Source organism: Lynx rufus, unplaced genomic scaffold (genome assembly GCF_022079265.1).
Source record: "Lynx rufus isolate CCGP_SWC_20201006 ecotype Redwood Valley unplaced genomic scaffold, mLynRuf1.p SCAF_14, whole genome shotgun sequence".
Classification (NCBI taxonomy): domain Eukaryota; kingdom Metazoa; phylum Chordata; class Mammalia; order Carnivora; family Felidae; genus Lynx; species Lynx rufus.
The window spans coordinates 47,328,973-47,343,288 of record NW_025814828.1 but is presented as its reverse complement, the minus strand read 5'-3'; the positions used below and the strand labels follow the sequence as shown (position 1 = coordinate 47,343,288).

Below are 14,316 nucleotides of genomic sequence, written 5' to 3'. Positions count from 1 at the left end.
TGATATCAAGATGACATCATTTCAGATGCAACATCTGATCCCATTGTATGGCATGAAGGAGGGATGACTCCCCCTAGCCCACGTTTACCTGATGGCCAGTTCATTGAGAACTTCGGAAACTGGCACTGGATTATTAGGCATGGCCACTTGGAAAGGCCACTTAATGAATGTTTCAAATAAATTCTCCATCTCTTTTAGATTAAATGAGACTCATAAAATTCAAGCATGTGTCAGACTTCCTTTTCTGTTTATGTTAGGCACGCCTCATTGGGACCCTGATAACAGTCTTCTTACTTGCCATAATTGTTCCATTTATATTTGTCTTAATTCTACTATTTCTTTTAACCAGGAAAAACAAAGCTTATATATCCTTAAGGCACATAATGGGGTTTGGATGCCTGTAATCATGGATCAGTCTTGGCAACACTCCCCTGAAGTGTTTCTCATAGATGAGATATTGAAACGTCTTACACTCCACCCAATAGTTTGTAGGTTTACTGGTAACTGCTGTACTTGGGATTATAACTATTACAGCTACAGCAGTAAGAGCTGGTTTTGCACTGCATCAGACTGTACAAACCACCCACTTTGTACAAAACTGGCATCAAGATTCAGAAAGGCTGTGGAACAGCCAACAGCTGATTGATAGCCCAATAGAGAGCCAATTATCTGACTTTCAACAATCTGTTCCTTTTCTAGGAGATCAATTTATTAGTTTACAACAACAGATAAAGCTTCAATGTGATTGGAACATAACCACCTTTTGTGTCACCCCCCCATGTATATAATCAATCTAAGATATCATGGGACCTGGCGCATTGACACCTTCTTAATCAAGGTAACACCTCTGCTGATATAGCTCAATTGCAAAAGGACATCTATGAAACATTCAAAAATAAACTTGAGATGATTTCTGGTGCTCTGTCTCTATCTGAGATAACTAATCGAATCTCGGAATTGAATCCAATGAATTATATAAAACCCTAAGCTTTTCTGAGATTTGTATTTTTATATTGATCTTTGTCTTATTACTTTGCCTATACCTAGTCTGGAGAAGGGGACAGCGGAGAAACTGAGAATATGCCTCACAAACCTCTGTCTTCACCCTCCAGCTTTGCCAAATGAAAGAAAAAGGGTGAGATGTGGGAGATGGAGGAGAGAAGCATCAAACAAAGGAAAAGACTTCAAAACAGAAGAGCTAGATAAAGTGCAAGGCCTTAGGACATGTTTACACAGCTGAACCAGCTTCTGCTTATAAGGAATGCCTAGAGCCATTAACATTGTCCAGGGCCAGATCCTCCTTCACACTTGACCATTCCTAGTGTTATGGAAACCAATTAACTTGAAATTCAACCTTGAAAAGTTAAACCATTAGACTGATTAACACACTTTCTTAGCTGACTTTATGCATATAGTCTTTAGCAATTATCCTAATTAAAAAAAAGCTTCATTCTGGAGTCAGGGCCTCATTCTGACTCAAGTATGAGGATCTTCACTTAACTGCATTTTATTTCCAGACTCATCTTTTGAAACTCCAGCCATACTCCCTGCAACAATAAAGTCCACAAACTAAAACCTACACACCTTGTTCCATAGGATGTTTTCACTTTTCCACACACACCATCTCCAAATAAAATAAAATAAGCAGTCTTTACTCACTTTTGTTAAATTTCAGCTCTGTAATAACTAGCTTGATTAGTGTGTTCTCAAAGCCACAAAAGATTAGGAATTAATTGAAAAGTAAGGCACTTCATTAGACAGGTCCACTGACCATGGCAACAAGTAAGAAAATAATGTGGAGAAAGAAGCTCTGATAAAATCAAATATATAAGTATTAGGGGGGCCTGGGTGGCTCAGTTGGTTGAGCATCTGACTTCGGCTCAGGTCATGATCTCGCTGTCTGTGAGTTCAAGCCTTATGCTGCATTCTGTGCTGACAGCTAGGAGCTTGGAGCCTGTTTCAGATTCTGTGTCTCCCTCTCTCTCTGTCCCTCCCTGACTCATGCTCTGTCTCTTTCTCTCTGTCAAAAAATAAATAAAATATGGGGCGCTTGGGTGGCGCAGTCGGTTAAGCGTCCGACTTCAGCCAGGTCACGATCTCGCGGTCCGTGAGTTCGAGCCCCGCGTCAGGCTCTGGGCTGATGGCTCGGAGCCTGGAGCCTGTTTCCGATTCTGTGTCTCCCTCTCTCTCTGCCCCTCCCCCGTTCATGCTCTGTCTCTCTCTGTCCCAAAAATAAATAAACGTTGAAAAAAAATTAAAAAAATAAAAAATAAAAAATAAATAAATAAATAAATAAAATAAAATAATTAAAATTCAATGAGGCCATTTTAGTGGTACATACAAGCAAAATTTGAATAGCTGCAAATTTTAATACCTCTCCGAGTAACCAATATATACAGTACAATACCTGATGTTTATAATGACCTTCAATCATTCTGAAAAAGTAACATTAAATGTTAGAGTTGAAGGTCTTCTTAAATATCACTAACACTAAAACTACCAAAAACTAGTATTTCTAAAGTGGGAGTATAGAAAGCACTTTCCAAAAAGTATGCCTCATATTAAGATCATCTACTCTAGCCCCCTTGTGGACATATAATTAAAATTAAAACCCAGGAGGAACCAAGATGGCAAAATAGCATGGAAGTTTTTTGTGTCTCGCGCCCATGAAATACAGCCAGACCAACAGTAAACTATCCTGCACACCTAGAAAACTGACTGGAGGATTAACACAATAATCTTCACAACCTGAACCACAGAATTCAGCAGGTACACGGTGTGGAGAGGTCAACTTGGGGAGCAAGAAGCCACGGGGAGGGAGGTGCTTTTGTGGGCAAAGAGAAGATGGAGATGGGGAAGGAGAAGATATGGGAAAAGCACCTGTCCCAAAAAGCAGCAAGAGAGAAAGTGAAAAATTGGAAACGGCCACAGTGACTAAACTAAAAAGGGAGAAAGGAGGCAGGAGAGGGTTTAAATTTCATTAAGACTGTAAACAAGGGGAGTGCAAAGGCTGCAACTCTACAATTCGATAACTGGCGGTGCTCTGGTGGGAAGGGCAAATCCCCAGGAACAGAATGGGGTCTGGGAGGTTCTCAGGTCACATGGGGAAAAGCGGTTCCACTGCTGGAAGGACATTTGGTAGAGACTGTTGAAGCCACCTGGTCCCAGCAGACCCCAGAAAACGGCCATATTCGCTGGTGCTGGAACAAGGTCCTTAAGGGTGAATCCTGGTGCCAGATGTGTGTTGTGATTTCCATAATCCCTGAAACGCTGCTGCTACACTGTCTTGTGAACATTTTCTGGGACGGGCTGGCACCTGGCAGCAGGGGCCAGCAAGCGTTCCTGGGTGCAGCTGACATTTGGCCTTTGCTCATTCAGCCATTGCTCAGTGAGACCCTCCCACAGAGGGGAAGAATGAGTCAAAACCACAGTCCTTCAATAGTAAGGGGCCAGGGAAAACAGATGCATTTAAGACAAAACTCGGGAGAGAGGTACTGCCTGGGGCCTGGTCACGGACAGTGAAAAAGCAGGGAATAGACAAAAACTGAAGACAGAGAATGGGTGCGTGATTGCTGATCTGGGAGAACAGAGTTCCGATACTAGCGACTGGGTAGCTGGGTGACACCATTTTTATGTGCATGCATATACACACCTACTAGCGACACAACACTCCACCCCAGTAGGCTACAAGCTCCATCTATTGGAGAACTGAGCCTTTACACTGAGTTCAGCCTAACTGGGCCAACCTCTCTCTTCAAGAACACAAGTCTCACCACCTACTTATTTTATGGAATATAAAGTGCTTCATAGCCTGACTTCTAGTGGAAAACAAAGTAATTTCAGTCCTATTTCAATCTGTTAGCAGCTCCATGTATTCAATTTTCTTTTTTCTTTTACACTTTTCTTTTTCTTGAATACAGAAAGAGAAAAAAATCATTTTTATTTTCAATTTTTATTACAAATATTTTTCTTTAATTTTTTCTACTACATTCTTTACTTTTGTGTAATTTTTTTCAAATTCTATGTAACTCCCATCATCTCATTTTGGTCTATTTCAGTGTATTCATTTTTTTAAATTCTCAAACGATTTCATTTTTTCCCCCTTTTTTTCCTCTAACCTGTCAAACCTCCTTCAATGCTCACACCAAAACACACCTAGGATGTAGCATCATTCATTCGATCCTTTGTGTGTGTGTGTGTGTGTGTTTAATTTTTTAATTTTAATATTTTTAAGTTTTAATTTTAATTTTTCTACCTCATTAATTCATTTTCTCTCTTCAAAATGACAAAACAAAGGAAATAAGCCCAAAAGAAAGAACAGCCAGGGATTTAACCAACACAGATACAAGCAAGATATCTAAACAAGAATTTAGAATCATGATAATAAAAATACTAGCTGGAGTCGAAAATAGATTAGAATCCCTTTCTGCAGAGATAAGAGAAGTAAAAAATAATCAGAATGAAATTAAAATGTTATAACTGAGCTGCAATCACAGATGGATGCTGCGGCAGCAAGGACTGATGAGGCAGAACAGAGAATCAGCAATGTACAGGACAAACATATAGAGAAATAATGAAGCAGAAAAAAAAAACAGGGAGTTTAAGGCAAAAGAGCAAGATTTAAAAATTAGAGAAATCAGTGACTCATTAAAAAGGAACAACATCAGAATGATAGGGGTTCCAGAAGAGGAAGAGAGAGGAATAGGGGTAGAAGGGTTATGTGAGTAAATCATAGCAGAGAGTTTCCTAACCTGTGGAAAGACGCAGACATCAAAATCCAGGAAGCACATAGGACTCCCATTAGATTCAACAAACACCGACCATCAACAAGGCATATCATAGTCAAATTCACAAAATACTCAGGCAAGGAGAGAATCATGAAAGCAGCAAGGGAGAAAAAGTCCCTGACATACAAGGGAAGACAGATCAGGATTGCAGCAAAACTATCCACAGAATCTTGGCAGGCAAGAAAGGAGTGGCAGGATATATTCAATGAGCTGAATTAGAAAAATATGCAGCCAAGAATTCTCTATCCAGCAAGGCTGTCATTCAAAATAGCAGGAGAGTTAAAAAGTTTCCCATACAAAATAAAATTAAAGGAGTTTGTGGCCACTAAACCAGCCCTGCATGAAATTTTAAGGGGGACTCTCCGAGGGGAGAAAAGATGAAAATAAATAAATATATAAATATATATATATATATATATATATATAGCAACAAAGATTAGAAAGATTAGATTAGATTAGAAATATTAGAACACCATCAGACCATCAGAAACTCCAACTCTACAAGCATCATAATGGCAATAAATTCACATCTTTCAGTACTCACTCTAAATGTCAATGGACTCAATGCTCCAATCAAAAGACATAGGGTAACAGAATGGATAAGAAAACAAGATCCATCTATATGCTGTTTACAAGAGACCCACTTTAGACCTAAAGACACCTTCAGATTGAAAATAAGGGGATGGAGAACTATCATAATAATGGTCAACAAAAGAAAGCCAGAGTAGCCATACTTATATAAGACAATCTAGACTTTAAAATAAAGACTGTATCAAGAGATGCAGAAGGGCATTATATCATAGTCAACCGGACTATCCATCAAGAAGACCTAACACTTGTAAACATATATGCACCAAATGTGGAGCAACCAAATATATAAATCAATTAATCACAAACATAAAGAAACTCAATGATAGTAATACCATAATAGTAGGAGACTTCAACACCCCACTCACAGCAATGGACAGATCATCTAATCAAAAAATCAACAGGGAAACAATGGCTTTGAATGACACACTGGACCATATTGACTTAACAGATATATTCAGAACATTTCATCCTAAAGCAGCAGAATATATATTCTTCTTCAGTGCACATGGAACGTTTTCCAGAATAGACCACATACCGGGACACAAATCAGCCCTCAACAAGCACAAGAAGATCGAGATCATACCATGTATATTTTTAGAACACAACACTATGAAACTCGAAATCAACCACAAGAAAAATTTGGAAAGGTAACAAATACTTGGAGACTGAAGAACATGCTACTAAAGAATGAATGAGCTAACCAAGCATTTAAAGAGGAAATTAAAAAGTATCTGCAAGTCAATGAAAATGATAACACCACAACCCAAAACCTCTGGGATGCAGCAAAGGTGATCATAAGAGGAAAGTGTATAGCAATCCAGGCCTTCCTAAAGAAGGAAGAAAGATCTCTGACACACATCCTAGCCTTACACCTTAAAAAGCTGGAAAAAGAACAGCAAATAAAACCCCAAACAAGCAGAAGACAGGAAGTAATAAACATTAGAGCAGAAATTAATGCTATCAAAACCAAAAAAAAAAAACCAAAACAAAACAAAACAAAAAAACAGTAGAACAGATCAATGAAACCAGAAGCTGGCTCTTTGAAAGAATTAACAAAATTGATAACCCACTAGCCAGTTTGGTCAAAAAGAAACAGGAAAAGACCCAAATAAATAAAATCAAGAATGAAGGAGGAGAGATCACAACAAACACAGCAGAAATAAAAACAATAATAAGAGAATATTATGAGCAATTATATGCCAATAAAATGGGCAATCTGGAAGAAATGGACAAATTCCTAGAAACATATACAATACCAAAACTGAAACAGGAAGAAATAGAAAATTTAAATTTTTTTTTCAACGTTTATTTATTTTTGGGACAGAGAGAGACAGAGCATGAACGGGGAGGGGCAGAGAGAGAGGGAGACACAGAATCGGAAACAGGCTCCAGGCTCTGAGCCATCAGCCCAGAGCCTGACGCGGGGCTCGAACTCCCGGACCGCGAGATCGTGACCTGGCTGAAGTCGGACGCTTAACCGACTGCGCCACCCAGGCGCCCCACAAGTTCACTCTTAAATGTGATATAAAATATACATATCATAAAAATACATGGAGTGATGCCTACGGGGCAGTTCTCCAAAATATAAGTTATTATTTTGTGTGTTGGGATTTGAAAGCTTTTATTACATTGTTTTCTTTATTACACTGTTTTGCTTTCCTTTAATTTAAAAAAAAATAATTAAAAAAATGCAACAATATATACCAGGCCTTGTGTTATACCCTAAATATATAAAATAAAGCAAGAGCAGATTTAATTTTTCCCTCATTAACATGTATCATTTTTAATAACTGAGAATACTGAGCAATAATGATTGTTTAACTTCAGAGAGATTCATTGTAATCTAGGGACATTTAACAGAGAAATATTTAAGAGGCATAAGTCTGCCAGATGTGTTAATATACTCCATATTGCATGAAGCCTTGAACCCCTGAGAAATTAGAGTGGTCTTTCAGCATCGTGATAAGCTTCTTCCCCAAAAATATTTAACGTATTTCTTTAGTTGGAGATTTGTTCTCTGGCTAAACTACATTTCTGTCTGCTTGCAGATAAATTTTTGTTTATTTCTAGTTTTGTACTTTAGTTGGAAATTAGAAGTAGTTGTCCTGGAGAAAGTGTGTAGAGATGATATGTTTTATGAAGCAACTGTAAGGTTAACTTAAGTGATATAAAAACCAGGGGGAGCTGGATTTGTATTGTTACAATGGGACAGAAAACAGAAAGATTAAATTAAAAGATGAAACACACACCAAAAAAAATCTCCTCCCCCCCAAAAAAAAGGGTCTAGTGCAGATTGCTTTCCAGGAGAATTCTACCAAACATTTAAGGAAGAGTTAACACCTATTCTCTGGAAGCTGTTCCAAAAAATAGAAATGGAAGGAAAACTTCCGAGCTCTTTCTATGAAGCTAGAATTACCTTGATTCCAAAACCAGACAGAGACCCCACTAAAAAGGCTAACTATAGACCAATTACCCTGATGAACATAAATGCAACAATCCTCAGCAAGATATTAGCCAACCGGATCCAATAATACATTAAAAAAAATGATTCACCACGACCAAGTGGGATTTATACCTGGGATGCAGGGCTGGTTCAATATCCTCAAAACAATTAATGCGATTCATCACATCAATAAAAGAAAGGACAAGAACTATATGATCCTCTCAATAGATGCAGAGAAAGCATTTGACAAAATACAGCATCCTTTCTTGATAAAAACCCTCAAGAAAGTAGAGATAGAAGGATCATACCTCATGATCAAAGAAGCCATGTATGAAAGACCCAATGTTAATATCCTTAATGGGGAAAAACTGAGAGCTTTCCCCTAAGGTCAGGAATAAGACAGGGATGTCCATTCTCGCCACTGTTATTCAAAAAAGTATTGGAAGTCTTAGCCTCTGCAATCAGACAACACAAAGAAATAAAAGACATCCAAATAGGTCAGGTTTTACTCTATTTCCCCCCATTGTAGCAAATGTTATTATCGGTTTCTGTTCTGATGCACAAGCACTATTAAAAAAATTCATACAGAGAAAATAGGTTGTGAATTTACAACCTTATAAAGACAAGAAAGTAAGCCTTTATAACCTTATAAAATTGGCCACTGCTTTATAAAATACCATTTTATGGGTACCTGGGTGGCTCAGTCGGTTGAGTGTCTGACTCTTGATTTTGGCTCAGGTCATGACCTCGGAGTTTCATGAGTTTGAGCCCTGTGTGGGGCTCTGTACTGAAAGTGCAGAGCCTGTTTGAGATTCTCCCTTTCTTTCCCTCCCCTGCTTGCACTCCATCTCAAAATAAATAAATAAACTTAAAAAAATAAAATACCATTTTAATGAAACCCCATATGTGAAATTTTAAGTTTAAAAATTTTCAATGACAGTGATTTGTATTACAAAATTTTATTAAAAAGTCACAAAGATTTGAAACAATATCAATTTTTATTCTGCATTCATAATGATATTCAATTCACCAATATTCTCTTTATATGTGTCTTTACTTGTGAGTAATGAGGTCTAACTAAAAAACTATACACATGTGTATTATTCTTTATTAATTCATTCTTTAAAATCTATCAAGCAAAGTTGTGACTGAGGTATATAGAGGAAGTAATATAAACATTTCGTTGCACAATTGATTTTAATTTGCAAATTAATAAACATTTTCTAAATGACTGACAATATACACAAATAGGCATCGCATCACACACACTCATAGACGTTCAAACAAAGAGATTTGATTGCAAACCCTGAAATTCTGAAGCTTATGAAATGTGTTAGAATACAACTGTGTTTTGTGTTTAAGTTGTATGTGTTGTGTATGAATTTCATGATACATTTGAGATATTTGGTATGAATCTTAATTGTTCATTTCTTCAAGGGGAAAATGGAAATTCTCATAGATATTTCAAGCTCTAAGGATATTAATTTTCACAACTCCTATTAATATTAAAAAATGTTTCTTCTTTAGTCTACTTTGCTCTAGTATATTTTTAAAATAAAGTCAGGATCCTATTCTGTATATTTTACAATTTTTGGACAATTCACCTATGTCCACTGATTCTAAATTTACTTTTTGTTTCTTGCAGGAGAAAGTGAAAACATTGGATCCATTTCTGAGGAACAGGTGTGCAATTTATTCTGGTGCTTATTACTTTCTATAAATAAAGATATTTTACTATCCATAGAACAGCATATTTCCATTTGGATAGAAAATATAGTCATGAATAATTCCTTCAGAAGGAGGATTTTGGAGATGAAAGGAAGGAGGCCATGTTTTCTTAAAGCATTGAACAGTACCATTTTTTAAAAATATTCAAGGTGACATAGCTAAACTGATAGAGAACATAGATTATTCTAGTTATTTATTTTATTGTATTATCTCGGAATCATTCAAATTTGTAAGAGAGATAGTTTGAAGTTTCTCCTTCCTGTGATGAATTTCCAAAGCACTGTCCTTGCATCTCACACGTGACTGAAGAGCCAAACACTGTGGTCCAAAAGCCTATTGTGGAATTCTGAGGTCGTAAAATAATATACAACGCGATCAAGGCAACAATTCAGATTTGCAAGACATAGAGAAATGATGTAAAAACATAGGATGATCTTAAAAAAGAACAGTTTGAAAAGACATGTTGTTTCACCATCATATAAAATGGGAAGTTGAGGTGGTAAGGAGGGAAACACACAATGAACACCACTGCATATATCAGAACCAGCAACAAAGACTTCTTTCTCTCTTTGGTATTCTGAGCAGGAACTTGGAATTCCTGTAAAGATTTTCTCGTTTTCCATGTGCAATACGTTATAATGGCAACAGGAAAAAAAAAACCTTCCAAGTTTAGCTACAGTTATCATACCAATGGAGGAAGCCATGCTAATGTGCTGAAACCCTAAATTGGCAAAGCAGTATTCAGTGTTGTTGGCTAAGCCAGCACTCCTCAGAATTGGAGGTGGCAAACAGGCAGTCCCCACAATGATCCAGATGCCAGCACTGGTGCCTGCATCATACCTACGCTTCCAGTCTCTGGCTCTAAAGGGCTTGAGGAGAAGGAAACATCTCTGAAGACTGATGCACATCAGGAAACAAATGCTGGCACACATGTCGAGATACTTCAAGTAGAATCACAGCAGGCAAATGGCCTTTGTGAAGGGCCAGTGATGGCTAATGAAATAGTAAATCCGGAGAGGTAAAGACAGCATATGAGCAAGATCAGCTACAGAGAGGCTGATCATGAAAATGATGGCTTTATTTTTCTTGTTGATGAAGTGGCACAGAACCCACAAGGCTGCACTGTTGGCCGAAAGACCAGGGATGAATATGACGATGTAGGTGGTTGCATAGAGAGAGTACTAAAAGGACATTTGAATATCTGTGCACTTTGTTCTTATATTGGTTGCACTGTTACTTCCCACCTTGAGGATGTATGTTCTTTCCTTAAGGAAAACATTAGAGTGATGTTTTCTGCAGATAACGGAGTAAAAATAGGGTCAAGGGCATGTCAGTCTATGTTTGGGTTTACAAATATATTTGTGTCCACCAAAGAAGTATTAAAGTGTGAACTTTCACAAATTCAAAGGTCTTTTTCATGTAAGCTGAAAATATCATGGCAATCTACAATTATATGACAATATTGTGAAACACATTTTTCAGAAATCAAGGGAGAAGATGGCAGCGTAGGAGGACGCTGGACTCACCGCATCCTACTGATCGCTTAGATTCCACCTACACCTGCCTAAATAACTCAGAAAACCGCCAGAAGACGAGCAGAATGGATTCTTCAGAGCCAAGTGCAGACGAGAGGCCCACAGAAGAGGGTAGGAAGGGTGGAGAGGCGGTGCACGCTACACGGACTGGCGGGAGGGAGCCAGGGCAGAGGGGCAGCCCACCGGCCAAGCAGAGCCCCCGAGTCTGGCTTGCAAAAGCGGATGGGACAGACGGAGTGTGTTCTGACAGCAAGCGGGACATGACATCTGGAAGGTTATAAGCTAACAGCTCTGCTTGGAAAACGGGAGGGCTGGAGGACAATGGAGGGAGAGTTGTTGAGCCCTGGACAACAGAGCACAGCTTGGCAGGGAACAAAGGCGCTCGCCAGCACCATCTCCCCCACCCATCCCCCAGCCAAAGTCCCAAAGGGAACCAGTTCCTGCCAGGGAACTTGCTTGCACCGCGCAAACACCCAACACTGTGCTTCTGCGGATCCATCCCTCCAGCAGGGGGTCTGACTCCCTCCCAGTGCCACAGGGCCCCTCCAGAAGCGTATCACTAAAGGAAAAGTGAGCTAAGCCTGCTCCTCCTGCCCCTGTGCACCTTGCCGATCCACCCCAGCTAATATGCCAGATCCCCAGCACCACAAGCCTGGCAGTGTGCAAGTATCCCAGATGGGCCACACCACCCTACAGTGATTCCCGCCCCTAGGAGAGGGAAAGAGAAGGAACACACCAGTCTGACTGTGGCCCCAGCGGTGGGCTGGGGGCAGACATCAGTTCTGACTGCAGCCCTGCCCACCAACGCAAGTTATTCAAGACAACACAGAGGAAGTGCCCTGCACTTCTACACCACTCCAGGGACTATCCAAAATGACGAAAAAGAATTCCCCTCAAAAAAACGTCCAGGAAATAACGCCAGCTAACTAAATGATCAAAAACGATTTAAATATAACCGAAAGTGAATTTAGAGTAATACTCATAAAATTAATCGCTGGGCTTGAAAACAGTATAAAGGACAGCAGTGAATCTCTTGCTACAGAGATCAAGGGACTAAGGAACAGCCAGGAGGAGCTAAAAATGCTATTAATGATCTGCAAAATAAAATGGAGACAACCACGGCTTGGATTGAAGAGTTACAGGAGAGAATAGGTGAACTAGAAGATAAAATTATGGAAAAAGAAGAAGCTGAGAAAAAGAGAGATAAAAATCCAGGAGTATGAGGGGGAAAATTAGAGAACTAAGTGATGCACTAAAGAGAAATAATCTATGCATAATTGGTATTCCAGAGGAGGAAGAGAGAGGGAAAGAGGCTGGAAGTGTACTTGAAGAAATAATAGCTGAGAACTTCCTGGATCTGGGGAAGGAAAAAGGCATTGAAATCCAAGAGGTACAGAGAACTCCCTTCAGATGTAACTGAATCAATCTCCTGCACAACATATCATAGTGAAATTGACAAAATACAAAGATAAAGAGAAAATTCTGAAACCAGCTAGGGATAAACGTGCTCTAACATATAAAGGGAGACCAATAAGACTCGAGACGGATCTCTCTATTGAAACTTCGCAGGCCAGAAAGGAATGGCAGGAGATCTTCAATGTGATGAACAGAAAAAAATATGCAGCCGAAAATTGTTTATGCAGCAAGTCTGTTATTTAGAATAGAAGGAGAGATAAAGGTCTTCCCAAACAAACAAAAACTGAAGGAATTCGTCAGCAATAAACCAGCCCTACAAGAGATCCTAAGGGGGATCCTGTGAGACAAAGTACCAGAGACATCGCTACAAGCACAAAACCTACAGACATCACAAGGAGTCTAAACCCGTATCTTTCTATAATAACACTGAATGTAAATGGACTAAATGCGTCAACCAAAAGACATAGGGTATTAGAGTGGACAAGAAAACAAGGCCCATCTATTTGCTGTCCACAAGAGACTCATTTTAGATCTGAGCACACCTTCAGATTGAGAGTGAGGGGATGGAGAACTATTTATCATGCCATTGGAAGTCAAAAGAAATCTGGAGTAGCCACCGTTATATCAGACAAACTAGGCTTTAAATTAAAGGCTGTAACAAGAGATGAAGAAGGGCATTATATAATAATCACAGGGTCTATCCATCAGGAAGAGCTAACAATTATAAATGTCTATGCGCCGAACACAGGAGCCCCCAGATATATAAAACAATTACTGACAAACAAAAGCAACCTTATGGATAAGAATGTGGTAATGGCAGGGGACTTTAACACTCCACATACAGAAATGGATAGATCATCTAGACACATGGTCAATAAAGAAACAAGGGCCCTGAATGATACATTGGATCAGATGGACTTGACAGATATATTTAGAACTCTGCATCCCAAAGCAACAGGATATGCTTTCTTCTTGAGTGCACATGGAACATTCTCCAAGATAGATCACATACTGGGTCACAAAACAGCCCTTCATAAGTATACAAGAATTGAAATCATACCATGAATACTTTCAGACCACAATGCTATGAAGCTTGAAATCAACCACAGGAAAAAGGCTGGAAAACCTCCAAAAGCATGGAGGTTAAAGAACACCTTACTAAAGAATGAATGGGTCAACCAGGCAATTAGAGAAGAAATTAAAAAATATATGGAAACAAACGAAAATGAAACTACAACAATCCAAACGCTTTGGGATGCAGCGAAAGCAGTCCTGAGAGGAAAATACATTGCAATCCAGGCCTATCTCAAGAAACAAGAAAAATCCCAAATACAAAATCTAACAGCACACCTAAAGGAAACAGAAGCAGAACAGCAAAGACAGCCTAAACCCAGAAGGAGAAGAGAAATAATAAAGATCAGAGCAGAAATAAACAATATAGAATCTAAAAAAAACTGTAGAGCAGATCAACAAAACCAAGAATGGGTTTTTTGAAAAAATAAACAAAATTGATAAACCTCTAGCCAGCCCTCTCAAAAAGAAAAGGGAGATGATGCAAATAGATAAAATCATGAATGAAAATGGAATTATTACAACCAATCCCTCAGAGATACAAGCAATTATCAGGGAATATTATGAAAAATTATATGCAAACAAACTGGACAACCTGGAAGAAAGGGACAAATTCCTAAACTCCCACACACTTCCAAAACTCACGCAGGAGGAAATAGAAAGCTGGAACAGACACATAACCAGCGAAGAAATTGAATCAGTCATCAAAAATCTCCCAACAAATAAGAGTCCAGGAACAGATGGC

General features: G+C 38.8%; 1 pseudogene; it reads right to left on the bottom strand.

Moving 5' to 3' along the window:
• Positions 1-9,747: 9,747 nt before the first annotated feature.
• On the bottom strand, positions 9,748-10,742 carry LOC124509265 (putative P2Y purinoceptor 10; annotated as a pseudogene).
• Positions 10,743-14,316: the final 3,574 nt, after the last annotated feature.